At 39.4% G+C, this 15,603-nt stretch overlaps 1 protein-coding gene across 1 annotated transcript in view; it reads right to left on the reverse strand.

Moving 5' to 3' along the window:
- The window catches only part of apobec2a (apolipoprotein B mRNA editing enzyme, catalytic polypeptide-like 2a), a 67,468-nt gene extending 64,900 nt beyond the window's left edge, over positions 1 to 2,568 (reverse strand). The window contains exon 1 of the mRNA XM_084316688.1: positions 2,483 to 2,568. The gene's annotated coding sequence lies outside the window, so the exon portion shown is untranslated. The remainder of the gene's footprint in view (positions 1 to 2,482) is intronic.
- Positions 2,569 to 15,603: the final 13,035 nt, after the last annotated feature.

The following is a 15,603-nucleotide window of genomic DNA, read 5'->3' on the forward strand; positions in this document are numbered from 1 at the left end:
ATTTTGTTAGCTTACATGCTAACGTGAATGGAATATGCCAGTATAATAGTATAGCATTGTGGCAAACGCTAAGCTAACGGCTAACGCTAGTTAGCTTAGCCTGTTCAGCAGCTAACATTATCCCATCGCTCGTGGCAATTATATTGCATGTCATTGATCTACTGGTCGACCATGGCCGACTGGTTGGGCACCACTGGTCTAATAGAAATATAGTAGACAGCAAGTATAGTAGTATAGATAGAAAGTATAGTAGACAGCAATGGCTAACGCTAAGCTAACGGCTAACGCTAGTTAGCTTAGCCTGTTCGACCACGGCCGACTGGTTGGGCACCACTGGTCTAATAGAAATAAATGCATTTGAACATTGTCCAGTTGTTGCTGTGTGTTTTTATCTGCCCAAAATTCAAGCAAGCATGAAGCATGACAGTAACGACGCTGTGTGTGTCAGCACGTTGATACAGAAGCCTCCCGTGTTTTGGTACAAGCTTGTACACCACGCCCCCCGCTCCCACCTATTTCAAGCGTCCCAGGTTCACCGCCCCCGGGGACGAATCAGCGGGGGGCGGGGACGGGGGTGAGCGTTCCCACTCAGACAGACACACCCCTTTTGGGAGCGACCCGGCGCTGATTCGGCCCCGAGTAGTGAGTGAGAAAGGCCCCTGAGTCTCTCTGTGCTTGCCATGAGACTCCGGTATCGCTTGCCTGACCGCAGCAGTTCAAAGAGGCAGTTGTTTGGGTGGCTAGAGTCTTTGATTATTCTCTTAGCCTTACCCATGCAACGCTTGTTGTAAATGTCTTGGAGACTATGCCTATACTACTACCTACTATGCTAATATGTCTATACTACTATGTACTATACCTATTCTACTACCTACTATGCTAATATGTATATACTAGGGCTGGGACTTTGTCGCATTCATTTCGATTAATTAACTGCAGAAAGAACTAAAAGTAAAATAAATTGATGCATTTAATCGCATGATGATTTTTCTTTATTGTGTAAGAATGTTACCTTTCAAAGGAGACCAGACTCATGCATGTGCTATAAGTATAAAGTATAATAAATCGCAAATTATTAACTTTTAAATTAAATAAAATAAGAGAAATTGAGATCAATCAAGAGTTTTCTTTTTCCAATGGTCAACTGTTCTGGAATGTACTTGAAAGTACTGCATTTCACTTTTACCTCGAAAGTGCTTGAGTTTACAAATGGTCCTTTGCGCTATATATATATTATTCCTAAAATTGCTGCACTTGATAAAAAATTGCATTGATCTGTTGGTCTGTGTAGTAGCTAATACAGGATTTTGCTACATAAACATATGTATAATGTGTATTTATTGATTCACTCGTATACCAAAATTCTTTGAATTGAAGTTTTTTGCTTTTCGCATCAAATATTGATATGCGATTAAAATGTGATTAATTTCTATTAATTAACTATAAAGTCTTGGATTAATTAATTCGATTAACATTTGTAATCGAGTCCCATCACTACTAGTATATACTACTATCTACTATGTACTTACTATACCTATTCTACCTACTATCCGAATATGTCTATACTATGCACTATGTTACTATACCTATTCTAATACCTACTATGCTAATATGTCTATACTAATATCTACTATGTACTATGTTACTATACCTATACTATTGTACTACCAACTATGCTAATATGTCTATACTACTATATAATATGTATTATCTTACTATACCTATACTACTATCTACTATGCTAATATGTCTATACTATTATCTACTATGTACTATGTTACTATACCTATTCTACTACCTAGTATTGTTTTATTGTTTTATTGTGGATCTACACCAAAGTGAGACTATTCTTCCTGGGGTCCAAACATTAAAAATACAAACACACACAAAAAAAGTTAAATAAAAATATAAAACCACAAACATTGAAGTACTCACAAGAAAACATCACAACGAACAAAACAGTGAATAAAAGCTCACTCAATATTCATAAGTTAGATATCACAATTCTCAACCATAAAATACAAATGACATATTCAGTCCATAAGAACAAAACAGATCAAAATCATATATATGATTTGAACTCATATTATAGCATAACTTTTCCCAAGTCACCGATCACCTTTATATTTCCATATTTCAAAAGTCAATGGCCAAAATGTAACTCATTATTCATGAGCGCAATTTTAAACTTTTTTTTAAACATAAATTTGTTCCTTATCATAGTTATATTTCTGGGTATTTTATTCCAATAAGCAACTGCTCTATACATTACCGTCTTTTTCAGAGCATTTGTTTTTGGTAGAGGTCAAGTAAAGCATGAATCTAATGCTTGCCTTGGGCTATATCCATGTCTCATATTAGTTGGGTACAGTTGTGAGTGCAAACCCTCCGGTTTCCCAGTATTACAGATATTAAACAAAAAGGTTACCAGGCTACATGCTAATGTCTATACTACTATCTACTATGTACTGTGTTACTATACCTATATCAGTAGTGGGGGCGGTGGGGGGGCTTCATAAGTAGTGGAATGTTCCTGGCTGACACCGGTACACCAGATCACCCGCAGGCCACGAAAGCCGGTGCCTCGACAAAAAGGAGAGGAAAGAAAAGGAAGAAAGAAAGAAAGAAAGAAAGAAAGACCTGCCCGGCGACATTCCTGCCTACGCTTTCCTTCCGATGCGGTTCCAGCGCCGTGTCAGTGGAAAGGGGGCGGGGCTCCAGCACAGTGTCGTGGAAAGGGGGCGGGGCTCCAGCACAGTGTTAGGGGGGGAAGGGGCGGGGCTTCAGTGACGGTTGTTGTGAAATTTGGGAGAAAACGTGGGCCTAGAGGCCATCTGAGTCAGGGTTATTATCATGTGTCGAAACACCCAGAGGTCACACTTCTTAACGGAACTATTGTTTGCCCGGTGTCACAATCACCCGCCCGCGCCTGACAGGAGTATAAATCACTGCCCTTTGTGACTCTACTGCTCCGATACGCAGAGAACTCATCGTCATTTAGTAATGTTTTTATAGGCCCCATTACTGTAAACGCTGTAAAATAAACCAGGTGCAATTAACCTTATCAACATACACCACTACTGCACATTACCAAGTCACAAAGAGTATACCTACGAATATTTGCTTCTACTTAGATTACACTTACAGCACATTAATCAATATCACTATCATCGTATATCTATCAATATCACTAATGACCATCATACTAAAGGTGCCTTTAAGTAGTAGGAATGAAAGCACATGAGCACACAGAGGCTGTTGCATTGAAACCTCAGTCATATTTGTACTTAACCTTCTGTAGTGTGGTAGTGAAAGGGTTAACCTGCTGTCGTGTGGCAGTGAAAGGGTTAACCTACTGTATTGGCGCAGTGAAAGGAACCCGTTGGTTCACTCTGTCTGGCCTGTCTATCTGATGTCTCTTCACTCTCTCTCACTCTGTCTGGCCTGTCTATCTGATGTCTCTTCACTCTCTCTCTCTCTCTCTGTCTGGCCTGTCTATCTGATGTCTCTTCACTCTCTCTCACTCTGTCTGGCCTGTCTATCTGATGTCTCTTCACTCTCTCTCTCTCTGTCTGGCCTGTCTATCTGATGTCTCTTCACTCTCTCTCTCACTCTGTCTGGCCTGTCTATCTGATGTCTCTTCTCTCTCTCTCACTCTCTGTCTGGCCTGTCTATCTGATGTCTCTTCACTCTCTCTCTCACTCTGTCTGGCCTGTCTATCTGATGTCTCTTCACTCTCTCTCTCACTCTGTCTGGCCTGTCTATCTGATGTCTCTTCACTCTCTCTCTCTCTCTGTCTGGCCTGTCTATCTGATGTCTCTTCACTCTCTCTCTCACTCTGTCTGGCCTGTCTATCTGATGTCTCTTCACTCTCTCTCGCTCTGTCTGAATAGTTTTAATGCATGGAATCACATAATGGATTCTTGCTGACTAACAGTGTCTTGCCTGCTAAATGCTTATGTCTCGTTTATAATTATGTCCTGCCTGCTAAATGCTTATGTCTTGTTTATAATTGTGTCTGGTCTGCTAAATGCTTATGTCTCGTTTATAATTATGTCTTGCCTGCTAAATGCTTATGTCTTGTTTATAATTGTGTCTTGCCTGCTAAATGCTTATGTCTTGTCTATAATTGTGTCTTGCCTGCTAAATGCTTATGTCTCATTTATAATTGTGTCTGGTCTGCTAAATGCTTATGTCTTGTTTATAATTGTGTCTTGTCTGCTAAATGCTTATGTCTTGTTTATAATTGTGTCTTGCCTGCTAAATGCTTATGTCTTGTCTATAATTATGTCCTGCCTGCTAAATGCTTATGTCTTGTTTATAATTGTGTCTTGTTTGCTAAATGCTTATGTCTTGTTTATAATTGTGTCTTGTCTGCTAAATGCTTATGTCTAGTTTTTTATTGTGACTTGCCTGCTAGATGCTTATGTCTTGTTTTTTATTGTGTCTTGCCTGCTAGATGCTTATGTCTTGTTTTTTATTGTGTCTTGCCTGCTAGATGCTTATGTCTTGTTTTTTATTGTGTCTTGTCTGCTAAATGCTTATGTCTATTTTTTTTATTGTGTCTTGTCTGCTAAATGCTTATGTCTTGTTTATAATTGTGTCTTGCCTGCTAAATGCTTATGTCTTGTTTATAATTGTGTCATGTCTGCTAAATGCTTATGTCTAGTTTTTTATTGTGTCTTGCCTGCTAGATGCTTATGTCTTGTTTTTTATTGTGTCTTGCCTGCTAGATGCTTATGTCTTGTTTTTTATTGTGTCTTGCCTGCTAGATGCTTATGTCTTGTTTTTTATTGTGTCTTGCCTGCTAGATGCTTATGTCTTGTTTTTTATTGTGTCTTGTCTGCTAAATGCTTATGTCTCGTTTTTTTTATTGTGTCTTGTCTGCTAAATGCTTATGTCTTGTTTATAATTGTGTCTTGCCTGCTAAATGCTTATGTCTTGTTTATAATTGTGTTTTGTCTGCTAATGCTTACTGTATGTAGTGTGTAAGATGTCAGCACTACACATTATACATTACACAAAAAGATGTCAGCATACACTACACATTATAAATTACACAAAAAGATGTCAGCATATACACAGCATATTACACATTACACTACATATACTACACATTACACAACATACTACACATTTGTGGCATGGTGAGTGGCACGATTGTGCAGTGGTTAACACTGTCTCCTCACAGCAAGATGGTCCTGGGTTCGAATCCCGCTTGGGGACCAGGTTTTCGGGTTGCCAGGTAGGTGGGGTATCTCCCGGGCCTTTCTGTGTGGAGTTTGCATGTTCTCCCCGTGCTCACAAGGGTTTCCTTTCCAGAAATTTTAGATAAATCCAATGGAAAAGCATGCAGAAAAGATGACTAACATTGTTGCGTCCCTGACGAAGACGGACAGGAGCACTTGGATTGGTCCCTTGGTGCGGCCCACACCGCAGCCCATGTCTGCTCCCGGCTGCCCTTGGGGGGGGAAGGACGACGGGATGGGTCAAGCACAGATTGTAATTTAATCAGCGACCCAAAAAAATGCGTGTGTGTGTGTTCCCATCTCGTGTGTTCGCTGCATGGCAATGTGTGTTACAAATAAAGACTTCTTCTTCTTCTTCTTCTTCTTCTTCTTCTTCTTCTTCTTCTTCTTCTTCTTCTTCTTCTTCTTCTTCTTCTTCTTCTTCTTCTTCTTCTTCTTCTTCTTCTTCTTCTTCTTCTTCTTCACACATGCAACAGCAGAAGAGGAGTAACATTAAAGTGGTGTCAGTGAGCCACATTGCCTTGTAGTCACACACCAGTACAACACACACACACATACACACACACACATACACGTTTGAATACTTTATTTGGTTCCACAAATTATATTACATAAACAGGGAATCAAATGTATCGGGGCCAAGCAGCACTGAACACTTAAGGGTACACATAGCACCTCCTTCTCCACGTGGCTAAGCTGCCAATAATAGCTGAGACAGAGCAATATTTGGCTATTTGTTTGGCTTTTCTTTTAGACATTGCAGCAATTCTCAGACCGGTCATGGTGCATTTGTATACATGGCCAAGACTTCCGAATACAAGTACACCATATGATATCTACACCTATACCCAAGGTCGGCCATCACACTGAGCAGTGGTTGGTATTTGATATACTTGTCCCGGAAGGCCTGGTCCATGTACAGATCAAAGGTACAGCCTACTTCTATGACCAGCACCTCCCTGTGGCTGGTGTCAACAAAAAACACACACACACACACACTACACCTTGAGTGGCCTCTTTGACACAAGGGAGAGATTATAATCCATTTGTGTGGCGGTGCATTGTCTAACTAATTGTCAGGATCCAGGAATGTATTGAACACTAGGTTTCAGTTCAGTTCTCAGCCTGTTTCTCCTCAGTGCTAACTGGCAGCTGAACACAGGTTAGACAGGCTGTTTCTCCTCACTGCTCAGCCTGTTTCTCCGCACTGCTCAGCCTGTTTCTCCTCAGTGCTCAGCCTGTTTCTCCTCAGTGCTCAGCCTGTTTCTCCTCACTGCTCAGCCTGTTTCTCCTCACTGCTCAGCCTGTTTCTCCTCAGTGCTCAGCCTGTTTCTCCTCAGTGCTCAGCCTGTTTCTCCTCAGTGCTCAGCCTGTTTCTCCTCACTGCTCAGCCTGTTTCTCCTCACTGCTCAGCCTGTTTCTCCTCAGTGCTCAGCCTGTTTCTCCTCAGTGCTCAGCCTGTTTCTCCTCACTGCTCAGCCTGTTTCTCCTCAGTGCTCAGCCTGTTTCTCCTCACTGCTCAGCCTGTTTCTCCTCAGTGCTAACTGGCAGCTGAACACAGGTTAGACAGGCTGTTTCTCCTCACTGCTCAGCCTGTTTCTCCTCACTGCTAACTGGCAGCTGAACACAGGTTAGACAGGCTGTTTCTCCTCACTGCTAACTGGCAGCTGAACACAGGTTAGACAGGCTGTTTCTCCTCAGTGCTCAGCCTGTTTCTCCTCACTGCTCAGCCTGTTTCTCCTCAGTGCTAACTGGCAGCTGAACACAGGCTAGACAGCCTGTTTCTCCTCAGTGCTCAGCCTGTTTCTCCTCACTGCTCCGCCTGTTTCTCCTCACTGCTAACTGGCAGCTGAACACAGGCTAGACAGCCTGTTTCTCCTCAGTGCTCAGCCTCTTTCTCCTCACTGCTCAGCCTGTTTCTCCTCACTGCTAACTGGCAGCTGAACACAGGCTAGACAGGCTGTGTCGCTCACCAGGTTCTGAGTATATGATGGTAAAGATGACACTGAGAGACACCCAGGAGAAAGTTCTGAGTATATGATGGTAAAGATGACACTGAGAGACACCCAGGAGAATGTTCTGAGTATATGATGGTAAAGATGACACTGAGAGACACCCAGGAGAATGTTCTGAGTATATGATGGTATAGCTAGATGACACCGAGAGCATTCAGGAGAATATTCTCAGTATAATGATTTTATAGATGACACTGAGAGCACTCAGGAGAATGTTCTGAGTATATGATGGTATAGATGACACTGAGAGACACTCAGGAGAATGTTCTGAGTATATGATGGATGGTATAGATGACACTGAGAGACACGCAGGAGAATGTTCTCAGTATATGATGGTATAGATGACACTGATAGCACCCAGGAGAATGTTCTGAGTATATGATGGTATAGATGACACTGAGAGACACTCAGGAGAATGTTCTGAGTATATGATGGATGGTATAGATGACACTGAGAGACACCCGGGAGAATGTTCTGAGTATATGATAGTAAAGATGAATGAATGAATGAAGTTTATTTTACGGTCTTGTTTACAGACAAATCAAACACACCTGTGTGGACTTGCAAAAAAAAATGTATGTACATAATTATCTTGACTTGACATTATTCAAGGAAAGCTCACACACAAAATCCAAAATCAACCACCGAAAAAAAAGGAATAGGCTGAAGCACATGCTTATTTTTGCCTATCCTTTACAAATTCTTAAAAACGAAATATATTTTAATATAAGAAAGAAAAACTTAAAATATGCTGCAAGATATAATTTTTTCTTTTTTTAAAGAAAAAAACGAATGTTTGATGTTTTACTCAAAACTGTACTCCTGAATTATTTGATCCTTTAAGGCTTTTTTAAATCTCCCCTGAGAAGTACACAACTTCAACCCGTCACTAAGGCTATTCCATAATTTAACTCCCAAAATTGAAACACATCTAGCTTTTACATTAGTTCTTACCTTTTTACATGTTTTAAGTAGTGCTGTCAGGCGATTAAAAAAAAGTATCTAATTAATTACAGGATTTGTATTTATTTAATCTAATTAATCGCATAACTATTTTAGGCCTGATATTCTATATTCTATAATCATATTTCAAATGGCATGTGTCCGGATGGCAGAATTCAGTACTGTATCTACAAAACCTTCTGTTTATTAATCATCTTCCATTTATTAATTTTCTTAGATTTTTCAGGTCTGGTAAATTTTAGCATGGTGTTATCACAGTCAAAGACAATAAAAAAAATTATTCTCATTTGGTTCATTACAATTTACTCAAGCCTAGTAACAGACACAGTATTTCTGACACTGGGAATACATTCCCTGAGATCCATAGATGTCCCTAGAATCAGATACCAAGAACATGCAAATGGACCATTTAAAAAAAAAGTCTGTAAATGTGTATTCTACGTTCTTATGGAATGAATGAGATAAAAAAATATTTAAATAAGAAAATAAATACAAATTTAATAAATTTTTAGTTAATTTTCATACCGCGATAATTTGCTGTGTAATTAATTAATCTAATTAACGCGCTAAACTGACAGCCCTAGTTTTAAGAATACACAACCCTCTTAAATTATACTTTCCTTCTCTTGGTTGAAAGAGACATTGAATACAAACTGGTAGACTTTTACTCTTAAATGATTTCCAAGGTTTTTATCTACACATTCTAATGTGCAGGACTTTATGAATAATGGATTTGTCCATTCAAGGTAACTAGCTTTGTCTATCATTCTAATAGCTATTTTCTGTAGTTTAATAATAGGATCTATATTGTTTTATAAACATTCCCCCAGACCTCAACACAATATGACATGTATGGCACAACAAGTGAAAAATATAATATATGCAAACATTTCTGATTTAACAGCTCCCTTGTTTTGTACAGAATCACAACAGATTTGGCTAATTTACCTTTGATATATTATATATGTGGCTTCCAACAGAGTTTGTGATCTATAATCACACCTAAGAATTTAGTTTACTCTTTCAATTTCGGTTCCATTTAAATTCAGTTTAATTTCACAGTCGGTATAGAACACCACCAAATACCATACATTTAGTTTTGTTTTCATTAAGATGACACTGAGAGACACCCAGGACAATGTTATGAGTATATGATCTTAAAGATGACATATGGGTAAATGTCTGTGGGTCCACAGAATCAGTCTCAAACATGTCACTGTCTAGCCCCAGCTCCAGGCTTTAGACCTGATGACATCACAAGTTTGAGTCTCACTAAACAACATGACCTCTGAAGTGGACCAGTGTGTTGGTTTTGGCTGAAGCCAATTGTTTTGTTTTGAGATTGAAAATGGCTGCTCCAATAGACCCCCCCCCCCCCCCCCCCCCCCCCCCCCCCCCCCCCCCCCCCCCCCCCCCCCCCAACACATGAAATACAAGATCAAGTTATTATGAAAAAACTGTGTAGGCCTATTTGTGTGTGTGTGTGTGTGTGTGTGTGTGTGTGTGTGTGTGTGTGTGTGTGTGTGTGTGTGTGTGTGTGTGTGTGTGTGTGAGAGAGAGAGAGAGAGAGAGAGAGAGAGAGACAGAGAGAGAGACAGAGACAGAGATATTGAGTGTGAAAGAGAGATAGAGACAGCGAGAGACTGTGTGTGTGTGTGTGTGTGTGCGTGTGTGTGTGTGTGCATGCACGCACGCACGTGGGAACCAGAGAGCATAGCGGAGGGCAGGTTTGTTTTGTTAGTCAGATTTCTCTGGAAAAAGGAGCGGAGGATTCAGATTCCTTTTATTGTCGTGTCAAAAAAGAGTGAAATTCACTTTGTTGTGGTTCCTCGACCGTAGCAGCATCCAATATAATATAAATTAAATTAAATAAAAAATAGCATAGAATAAAATAAGATAAAATAACAGCAAGATGACTATATACAATTCTAACAAAGTGTGCAGATAACAGGATGCAGATATTACACTATATAAAATATAAATAACAAAATGGCTATATGTGTGTACAGTTCCAACAAGAAAAATGTATGTAATGTAATATGCAATGAGCAATGTGCAATAATTAGCAATGGGTAAAAAAGATGCAATGTGCAATACAGTATACAGCAGCAGCAACAGTGTTTCTGTGCGTGTGTATCAAGCTCCACATGTAACTCAGCACCATAAAACATGTTATAACTTGATATGATATGATTTTACCTATGGTTTGCAACCATTTCCTCAGTAGAACATATGGAGACACATCTGATTATACTGTGAGCTTCCTGTTTTGTAAAAGGACACGTGTCATGGTGTTTGAAGGCTAAAACACTTGACTCATTGGATTGGATTGGAGCCTGGTGAGAGGATATGCAGCAACAATAGTAATAATAACCAGATAATAGTTATCGCCTGTACTAGTCAGCATCATGCCAGACAAAGCTTAAATAGGGCCTGGGTTAAAAAGAAAGAAAAAGTGAACCCATCCTTTAACTCTAAATATATACTTTAGTATGGGGAAATATATTCGTTTTTGACCTGCGGGGCACGTTCCTGCCTGTGTGCACGTGTGTGAACAGTTCCTGATCATATTTCCCTCATGAATGAATACAATGCTTTCTAAGTCGAAACCGTATAGATGTGATACAGCAGCTCTGAGACTCTGGTCTCTACAGACCCACCTGGTTCAGGTAGAGTTTAGCCTCTGGTCTCTACTACAGACCCACCTGGTTGATTGATTGATTGATTGAACATTTTATTAACAGATTGCAGAATGGGTACAATACAGTACAGCTCAATACACACAATTGTTAAGGGGATGCAGACCAGAGAAAGACTTTCGTCTTGTTTACATCAGGGTCCCCCATTTTCAATTCATCAAAACATATATGACATACATGACATACAGATGATAGACAGTACTGCTACATCTATACATTTATGACATACCAGATTTACAAATACAGTACTGTTTGTGATACAAAAAGAGTCTAAAAAAGAGAGTATATACATTTGACGAAGAAACTGTACATTGGTTCAGGTAGAGTTTTGTCTCTATTTTTTGTCTCATTAAATAATGTTGTTTAATGTGTAGTAACACATTTGTAGATGCTTTGAAAAATGTATATGAAAAAACAACTATACTGTACCTCCATTTATTTGTGCTGCCCCACGCTTTTAAGGTATGAGCAGGCTAAACACCTTTTTAGTTGGTAAATATATTCCATCATTTCCGACCTACAACTCTTATATGTTGTGTAGACATACTTGATGTGGTGGGCGCTAACTTTACATTTGAATTATGTGTTTGTTCCTAATGTTTGCTCAGTATATTTATATTGCGGTGCCTACAGCCTAAAAATACAAATAATGATTACCCTCATGTCATCATCACATACCGCAATATACTGAGCACACATTAGGAACAAACACATAATTTGAATGTAACGTTAGCATCCACCACATCAAGTACGTCTACACAAAATATAAGAGTTGTAGGTCGGAAATGATTAGATTTAAATAGATTTTCCAACAAAAAAGGTGTTTACCCTGCTCATACCTTAAAAGCACGAATAACTTGGCTCTGCTAATGTAAATCGTGCTTCCTCTACATGCTCTGGCAATACCTGGCCAGGGTACTACTGGGTCCTAGTGCCCCCCAAGTTACACTATATGTTATGTGTGCACATGTATTTTATATGTTAATAAAATTGCATTTATCTATAGTCCTAATTCTGTCACTGTTTGATGTCACAAAGAAGGGTGTATCCGAAAGCTGTCTACAACATTTGTAACAGGTGATGAAAAAGTCAACAATTAATTAACTGTATTAGGGCCCGCGTCCACCTAGCGCATATTTAGGATCGCACGCGTCTGTTTTCAATGTATTACAATGGGGAGGGAGCGCATGCGGCCCCATGCGGCCGCCTCTAGGAAGTGCGCTGCCGTCGGCTTCTTTTTTCAGCGCCTTTATGCGGCCGCACAAGCCAGAGAGTTGAAACTGGCTGAACTTTTCTAGAGCGGTGCGCCGAGCGCATATTCAAACAACCAATCACAGCCAGTCATCTACCACTCTGCTTGTAACCTGACACCGGAGCTGCCTGCCTGTCTGGCTGTCTCCACACAGACCATTGAGATCCGCGACAAAACTAATAATAATAACTACACAAATACACTACTAAAAAGCTAATAAAAAGCAAAGGGCGAACTGTGGTGTCAGGCAATAACTATATATATAATTAATATACAATAAAGTTATTCAAATATAATATGTGCAAAACCGCGGCATGGCTGTAGATTTCTTTCTGTCATCTACAAGATGCGCGTCAAGCCAGCTCTGCCGGCGCACTCCCAGCATGTTTCACGGAGAAATATGCGCTAGGTGGACGCGGGCCCTTAGACATTTGTTAATGATGAATAGGCTTCACTTTAGATTAGGGCACACAATAGCATATGCAAATGATTTATAGATGTTTTATGAATGTCTTAACTAGGGATGTCCGATATTATCGGCCTACCGATATTATCGGCCGATATTGGCATTAAAATGTGATATCGGAAAATATCGGTATCGGTTTAAAAATTATTTTATTTTTTTTTACATTTCTATAACCTTTATTTACCCAGGCAAGCAAGTAAGAACAAATTCTGATTTTATTTATTGTCAAAAGTATGCATAATGTTGTGTTAATTCCACAACAAGAGATATGTAATGTTAATTACATATTGCAGGGGGGGAACCCTGCATATATCGGTATCGGTTGATATCGGTATCGGAAATTAAGAGTTGGACAATATCGGTATATCGGTATCGGTAAAAAAGCCAATATTGAGCATCCCTAGTCTTAACAAATCATTTGTTGAACATGAACAAATAAATGGAGGTACAGTATAGTAGTTTTTTCATATCCATTTTTCAAAGCATCTACAAATGTGTTACTACACATTAAACAACATTATTTAATGATGAACAAATCAAGTACAAACAATGTTGATAATGAGTTATAAATAATGTAGTAAAAAAAATTGTAAATGTTATACAAATATAGTTATAAATGATTTAATAATAATTTACGAATGTATATAAATGGTTTGTTCATGATTAGTTCACTATCTACAAATACCTTATAAAGGTCTTATAACTGAGTGTTATTATAAAGTGTTACCAATAATTTAAATAAGTGGACCCACAAGGCAAGATGGCTGACCAGTAACCGAAAAGGCTGCTGGTTCGATCCCTGGTACAGATGAGAAAGTGCATTCCAGCCATTACCTAGTAATTGAAGGCGTGGCTGACATTACATTTACATAGCCCCCCATCTCTGCCCAGGCCCGGACGTGCGGGACGAATCCCGATGGGCCGGAAGTAAAGTGGGCTGGTAAAAAAAATAAAAATTGTAATTAAATTTTTTTATGTGGGGGTTTGACTGGCCCATTTAGTCCACTCCGATCGGCCCACTTTGGTAGGGTAGGGCTGAAAAAGTAAGATGTAAAAATTAAAATTGAATTTAGGCTCAGTAAGTTGAACAAAGAATTGTAATAGGATGAAAGTTAAACACATGATATTTTCTACAACACTACTACACACCTTTTCTGACTTGACAACATAAACATCCTGAATAGGCCCCTGTTGCAATGTCTGTTAGTAGTTAGTCACTGTCCTCCTGGCAGAGCCACAGAGCGCGACCTCACCGTGGCACGTGCTATTTTTAGTAACACCACCACCCACCTCTCTCCTTCAGCGGCCACTCGTCCTCCCCTCATCCATCTCCCTCACTCCTTTCTCCACTGTACCCCTATTGAGGCGTGTCTCTCTCTCTCTCTCTCTCTCTCTCTCTCACTCTCTCTCGCTCTCTCTCTCGCTCTTGCTCTCTCTTGTCATGAAGAGAGAGAGAATTTCTGTTTATGTGTGTGGAACATATTTCGGGGATTCTAATATGTTTATTTTTATTGGTAATGTTACAATGAAACAAAAGCTGTGAGTGGCTGGAACACTGCCCTCTAGTGGACAGGCCGTACATAGGAACTAGTGGTCTGCAAGGGCCTTGAAATAAAGCCCGAGCCCTGCCCGAGCCCGTGAACTTCAGGCCCTGCCCGAAAATAAGCCCGACTGTAAATAATATTTTAAGCCCTAGCCTGTGTGAAAACCAGAAAAAAATTATTATTATTATTATTAAAATATAATTTTTTTTGTATTTGTTTTAAATATTCGAAACACTGTTTTATATGAACGTAATAAATAAACAAAACTAAGAAGCATTTAAAAAGCACAACAAAACAGGTAGCGAGGCGACCCAGCAAGGCAGCAAATAATAAACATCACTCACCACACTTCAGCAATGCGTTGAACACCGTTAACAAAACTTCGCCAACCGGGTATACATCCCAAGAACAAATTAAAAACGTTCGCCAACTGGCTATATTCCAACACAACCAATCGAGTTGAACTTGTCCCCCGAGTTCTCCCTGCGCGCTGCGGTAATTACATCCAAATGTTTCTCTGGCGCGAAAGAGAAAACGAATCTTAAAACGAAGGTTATCATATAACCCTAGTTATATGAAAAAAGAAAAAAAAAAAAGAAAAAAAAAAAAAACGGCGGTGCCAGGGCCCAGCCGAGCCAGAATTATTTATTTAAAAAAAAGCCCTACCCAGCCCGAACCCGCCGGGCCGGGCCGGGCTCCGTCGGGCCTGGGCAAGGTTGCAGTGCACTAATAGGAACTGATAGTGTAGGCATTGGCATAAGCATTTACTGTAGGTACATAGTAATATGCTCAATTTGAGCATTAAAGATTTTAATGTAATTCTAATTTAAAAATCTAATAATAAAGCATAGCAATTTCAATGGCATTATAGAGGATGATTGACAGCCCTAGTGTGTGTGTGTGTGTGTGTGTGTGTGCGTGTGTGTGTGTGTGTGTGTGTGTGTGTGTGTGTGTGTGTGTGTGTGTGCGCGTGTGTGAATGTGTGTGTGTGTGTCTACTTTATTTATCTTTTTTAAGATTCTTGATTTTAGCATTAATGTTTTTCTTAACATTGTATGTGATTCTGTGTGAAGGGCGGACTAGCAAAGTAAGATTTTCATTGTACGGTGTAACTGTCTGTTTAACTGTGCCTATGACAAATACATATCTTGAATCTTGAATGTTGATTAGGATTATTACTCATTAGTATTAATTTATATATATTCCAGTTAATGACTTGTACATTGTATATTGTTAATGCACTTTGCTGTTATATTTGCACTCTGGTTAGATGCCAACCCTCCTTTCGTTGTACTATACATGTGTTAGTTGTATGATGACAATACATTAATCAAATCTAAAATAATCTAATCTAATTTATGACCAAATGATGACAATACATTAATCAAATCTAAAATAATCTAATCTAATTTATG

Source organism: Notolepis coatsorum (assembly GCF_963971535.1).
Source record: "Notolepis coatsorum genome assembly, chromosome: 6".
Taxonomy (NCBI): domain Eukaryota; kingdom Metazoa; phylum Chordata; class Actinopteri; order Aulopiformes; family Paralepididae; genus Notolepis; species Notolepis coatsorum.